Source organism: Dromiciops gliroides, chromosome 6 (assembly GCF_019393635.1).
Source record: "Dromiciops gliroides isolate mDroGli1 chromosome 6, mDroGli1.pri, whole genome shotgun sequence".
Classification (NCBI taxonomy): Eukaryota; Metazoa; Chordata; class Mammalia; order Microbiotheria; family Microbiotheriidae; genus Dromiciops; species Dromiciops gliroides.
Window position 1 is genome coordinate 250,790,451 of NC_057866.1, and position 6,000 is coordinate 250,796,450.

The window sequence follows — 6,000 nt, forward strand, 5'->3', positions numbered from 1 at the left end:
ATTCCTTATATCCATCCTCTTGGTCTGTATAGTCTTTTACTTATTTGTTTCAGTTATAAGATAAGTTCCCCCATCCTTTATCCTCTCTTTCTCTATCATATTCTTTTCCATTCTCTTTCCTCCCTTCTAAAAAGATAATCAATATGTAACTAAACCATTCCAAGAATATTTCTTGACTCCCTCAATTTTATTTTTCTCTCCCTATGAGACCTACTACATGTGTTCTTTTATAATTTCCTCCATTAGGACATAAACACTTCACCTTTATTTTGTTCCTTTTGATTGTTTCCTTGTGCTATCTTTTTATGCTTCTTTTGGCTACCTATGGTTCAAAGTTCCACTCAGCTTTGGTGTTTTCATCAGGAATACTTTGAAAGTCCTTTATTTCATTCAAAGTCCATGAAATTTTCTAAGAACTCTTTAGTAGCTACTATATATTGTGTATTCCTGACTGGGGCTCCTCAGTAATTATATTTTTTAGTTCTGGCTACATGTAGATTTTTTTTTATTTGACCAGGAAGTTCAGGGTTTGGATTATAACAATTCTGAAAGCTTAATTTGGGAGTTTCTTTCATGAGGAGACTATTTTTACTTTTACCTATGGCTCTAGAAGAACTGGGAAGTTTTCTTTCATGATTTCTTGAAATACAATATTCATGTTCTTTTTGGGGGCCATATCTTTGAGGTAGTCCAATGATTCTTATATCATCTCTTCTTGATCAGTTGTTTTTGATATGAAATGGCTTACATTCTATTTTTCTTTTTAGTCCTTTGTTTTAATGTTGTTGTTGTGTTGTTGTTGTTGTTGTTGTTGTTGTTTTGCTTTCTTATGGAGTAATTAACTTCTATTTTGTCTATGCTCAATTTTATGGGTCTTTTGCTTAAATAAAGTTTGTATCTCTTGTGCTAAACTATTAATCTTCCTTCCAAGTCTTTTCTCCATACTTCTCATTTCTTTTTGAATTCTCTCCACTGGTTGCCTTTTGGAAAAATGTACTTTTCTTTGAGGATTTGCTTGTAGAAGTTTTGTAGTCATTCTCATCTTTAGAATTTCGGTCTTGTCTGCTCCTGTGACTATGATAGTTTTTTTTTTTTTATGGGTGGACCCTTTTTATGTTGTTGTTTACTCATTCTTTTAGCTTTATTTCCCAAATTTTGACTTTATGTTAAGGCCATGCTTAGTACAATTATATTTTTTCCTATGTCATATTCTCTTGGAGTTCTTTTACTTTCTCCACATATTCAGTAATGTCTAAGGATCTCAGGGATCTGCAAGCTTTCAATGGGTCAAGTTGGTTTACTGTCCTACTAGTCTGGTCTTTGCAAGCTGCTCTCTTAGGTTTGCATCAAGAGAATACTACTGTGGGCTTACCCTCAACTGGAGAGCCAGTCAATTGTTATTGGCCTTATCTACTTTTAGCAAGTGTGAAGGCTTTGTAGGTTCAGAGAGACAGAGCTGTTTTGTTTAAAGTCGTTGTCCCAGGTATTTAATTGAAGCTAGGTTTTGGATTAGATACCCTGCTCTAGAGTCCAAGCAAAGCGGTCCCACATGGATGACTTCCTGTGGCTCCCTCTAGCCTGGACCCCTCCCCAGTGTCTGGAGATCTCAGCATCTCTATGTCAACCTAGGTTGGAAAAGTGAGTCACTGACTTTTCAGTGGATTTCCTAGTGCATTTCTAGTTCCTTTTGGGGTAGGTGTGTGTGTGTGTGTGTGTGTGTGTGTGTATGAGATGTGGTTGGAGATGGGATTGAGCTGTGCTGTCCTGTTTCTTTCTCTTCACCATCTTGACTGTCCCTCTGCCTTTTTTTCCTCAAAAGTATCTTATTTATCTTTTTCTGAGGCAATTCCTTTCCGTAAGGTGGTTTAAACAAGACTATTGCTTTCTTTCCTCTTTTGGAATATAGAAAATTAAGAGGATAGTCTATGGAAAATAAGATTCTTAAGCAGATAAGGTTTAGTTACAGCTAAAACTTCAAACTGCAACGTTGGTTCATGTTTTCTTCTTTTGCTTTTGTAGTCATTGGAGTGAAAGCAAAAGCAAAAGCAAAAGCAAAAACCAAAAAAAAAAACCCACCTCAAAACCCTTAACCCCAAAATAAAAACTTGACTGAGCTTCAGTTCTATTAAGGATCAAGCACCTTTTTACCGAGTAGATATCAACAGACTCTCAGAAAACACAAGAAAATGTTTCTGTTTCTGGCAACATTTATTTATTCACATAACCAAAAATCCATTGAATGTACTATGAATTTAGATTGAAGATTAATGGAACCTTTTGAAAAAAACTTTAGTGAAATCATTTTGATCAAGAATTTGCATGTTCCATTTCTCTAGTGGGCAAGATACAAATGCTGGCATTTCCTGAAACAGGCATTTTATATGTTCTGTTCCTCATTCTCCATCACTCAGTTGAACAACGATCATTTATTATGCATCTGTTATGTTCTGTACTCTATGCTAAGTGCTAAGAATGCAAAAAAACAAAAGGCAAAAGAAAATCCTGGCTCTCAAGGAGCTGAAAGTCAAGTGGGGGAGATAGCAGATAAACAACTATACATATCCCATATACATTGTATAAATTGGAAATATGTAACAAAAGGAAGGCACTGTAATTAAGGGAGACTGGAATAAAAGGCTTAATGACCAACAATAGTTTGACACCAACTCTACCTCAATGACAAGGAAGGTGTGTGTTTTTTTCTGGATACAGAGGCATTAACACCCTTTCTCATTTCTGAGTGTCCACTGATCTTGAGGACACTTTTTGATCAACATTTCAAAATGACCAGAAGAGTCCCTTGACTATGAAGTCAAGCACTTTTGGGGGGCAGGGATTCTTGTAATTTGGTTATCCCAAATCCCTTTATATCTATTGATTTCAAGATACTTAAGCCTTTTTATCTCTAAACCAACAACAGATTCATACAGGAAAGAAGCCACCAACAAAGTAGGGAATAAAACAACAACAAACACAAGCCTTATTACTCCTAGATAATTGACAGTCCCTGGGCAGAGAACTACTGGTTTGTGGAATTCCCAGTGGACCTGGGAACAATCCATTAGTCTCTACTGTTCTGCTGCCCTGCTGCCCAATGCTATAATGAGGGTAAAGAAAGCTTCCCTGTCAAGGAATTGTAAGAGGTCTAGTGTGGCTAAAAATGGCTTCATTCCAGACATAGGTGACTTATAGATGTTGAAGGAAGGACTTATACTGCAGAAGTTTAAAGCTTACCATATACAACATATGAGATGGCTAAATGCACAGATATGAGCCTACCTACCTCTTGAGTCTGACAGATTTGGCCTTTCAGTCAAACTCCATGAGCTGGGCTACTTCAAGACAAAATTTCCTATAAGGACCTAAGAGATCCTTCATATCTATTTAGCTGACCATGGACGTCATTCAAAGAGAAGCAATACCAGACCAGTGCTGACTTTCTGATAAGCTTTGGAATTTGCATCTAAACAGAACCATTTAATTTTAGAAGAAAAATATTAATACTATCTTCTGCTTTTTAGTCACAAGTCTTCCAGAAAGAATTTTATTTAGTTTAACATTAATCTAATAGCCAAGTAATGATAGGAGAGAGGGAGAGAGAGAGAGACAGAGAGACAGAGAGACAGAGAGCCAGAGAGACAGAGAGACAGAGAGACAGAGACACACACACACACAGAGACTGAGACAGAGAGACAGAGAAAGAGATACAGAGAGACAAAGAGACAGCCAGAAAGAGAGAGAGCCAGAGAAAGACACACAGAGAGAGACACACACACAGAGAAAGGCACACAGAGAGAGCCAGAGCCAGAGAGCCAGAGAGAGAATGAGAGAGCCAGAGAGAAAGACAGAGAGAGCCAGAGAGACAGAGAGAGAAGGAGAGACAGATGGAAAAAGAGAGATGGAGAGAAACACAGAGACAGACACAGAGACAGAGACAAAGAGACAGAGAGAGAGAGATAAAGATACAAACTGAAATATTCCTTCATACCCTCTGATATGTTTCTATCATAATTAGATCTCAGTTAATGTTTATAGGAAGCTTGAACAGAAAAATGGCATAATATATTAAAATACAGCTTTGGGTTAATAGAATGGAAAAATAGTCACAATCTACTAAGATGACTCATGCTACTGGATTTCTTCCTTGACTTTCGCCTCCAAGGAGGATTCTCAATATTTTAACCTTGAATTCAAAAGAGGATGTGGCCCTTAGGTGGTCTGTGGCAGGACTTCAGGAGGGGGAAGAGGCAATGACTTTACCCAGATGAGAGTTAAGTTTAGTTTCCATCACTGTTTTCTGGGGTATCAGGCTTGGTACTTTACCCTACTATCTTGAAAAGTCTAAAAAAGATTTTAGGCTAGAGAAAATAATGAAATGTTTAATACGCGTGCATGCTAGAAATGATATCTGATATTGCTCACAGTTTTCTTTCCAAGTTCTTTTGCTATTTTCATAGAATAATGATGTATGGACACCACTTGTACAACATGCAACATGTTCAAGCCCTTATGTCATCACAGATAGTATACAAAAGGGAGCACGGAGAAACAAAATGCCTCTCTATGCGTGGAGCTTCCAACACCATGCATCACCTGCATCATTATGCCTTCCGAACAATTGAAATAATCAGAAGTCACCTTAAATAAGACACCTGAACGGTTATCTCAGCCTTCACACATTTGATTTTGCCTGGCTATCCTCACAGACTGATCATCAGGCCATGGAGCTTTAGGGAGACTGGGCAGAGATGGCTGGGGGTGGAACAAACATTTATTGTGCCCACTCTGTGCCAGGGGCTACTCTAAGGCTCTTTACAAAAGGATATCATTTTATTTCATTTGAGAGAGTTAAAACCTCTTATTTGAACTGAATTTTGCAGCATTTTAATAGTGCAAACAACTCATCTCTTTCCATCTCTTGATCAACAACCATTTACAGATAAAGAATATTGGAAAGCAGTGTTGTGTCTGGGTTACCAATGTGAGAACAGTGTTTGGTGGCTCAGTGTCTACAAGGTAGAGAATTGCTTGAGAGTTGACCAACTAGAAGGCACGAGCATTGTTCTATATGGATAGGAAGATTACTATCACAGCATATATTATGGTATATTATATATATGGTATAGTATATTGTGGTATACTAATTACTACAGTAATTTCAAAGCAGTGATGAATATAAATGATATTTCAAAATACCTTCAGCAATTGTAATATGATAGGAAAATATCTGATTTCTGTTGTTACTTTGGTAAAACTAACAGACTATGGGTTATAAATTTGTATTTTTTCCCCCAAATGTCCAACTAGGCAAAGAAACTATCTCTTCACGAATTTGTGTGTCATCCTTGTGCAGAGGTCATGCTAATCTCTGTATCATTTCAATTTTAGTATATGTGCTGCTGGAGCAAGCATGCAAAGAAACTAGCTCAATGAAGTTTTTTTTTTTTTTTTTTTAGTGAGGCAATTGGGGTTAAGTGACTTGCCCAGGGTCACACAGCTAGTAAGTGTTAAGTGTCTGAGGCCAGATTTGAACTCAGGTACTCCTGAATCCAGGGCCGGTGCTTTATCCACTGCGCCACCTAGCCACCCCTCAATGAAGTTTTTAAAAAAATGTTTAAATCATAAAAATATTTTATTATTTACTAGTTACATGTAGAATTTTCAACATTTGTTTTTTAATTATAAGTAATGAAGTTTTTAATTAGCTTTTTTATTCAAATATTTTCAGTTTGTATTTTCATGCATATTTTGGTAATTGTTAAAATGATAAAAATGAAATTAATTCTCAGAAAAAAGAAAATATCTGATTTTTACTGATGACAAAGTCACAGGTAATAAAAATACTACTCTGCTTTGCTGTCTATGACCATATTGGGAGGAAGTACCAAATTTGGGTTAGAGGTTAGTGAAAATAAAGTTGGATTTTTTCCCCATTCACATTCATAGACCACTTAGGATTCTATGGACTCTAGGTTAAGAATCCTTGTTCTAAGGGAAATG

At 36.7% G+C, this 6,000-nt stretch overlaps 1 pseudogene; it reads right to left on the minus strand.

Moving 5' to 3' along the window:
- Window positions 1–5,308: 5,308 nt before the first annotated feature.
- Window positions 5,309–5,408, minus strand: LOC122733102 (annotated as a pseudogene).
- Window positions 5,409–6,000: the final 592 nt, after the last annotated feature.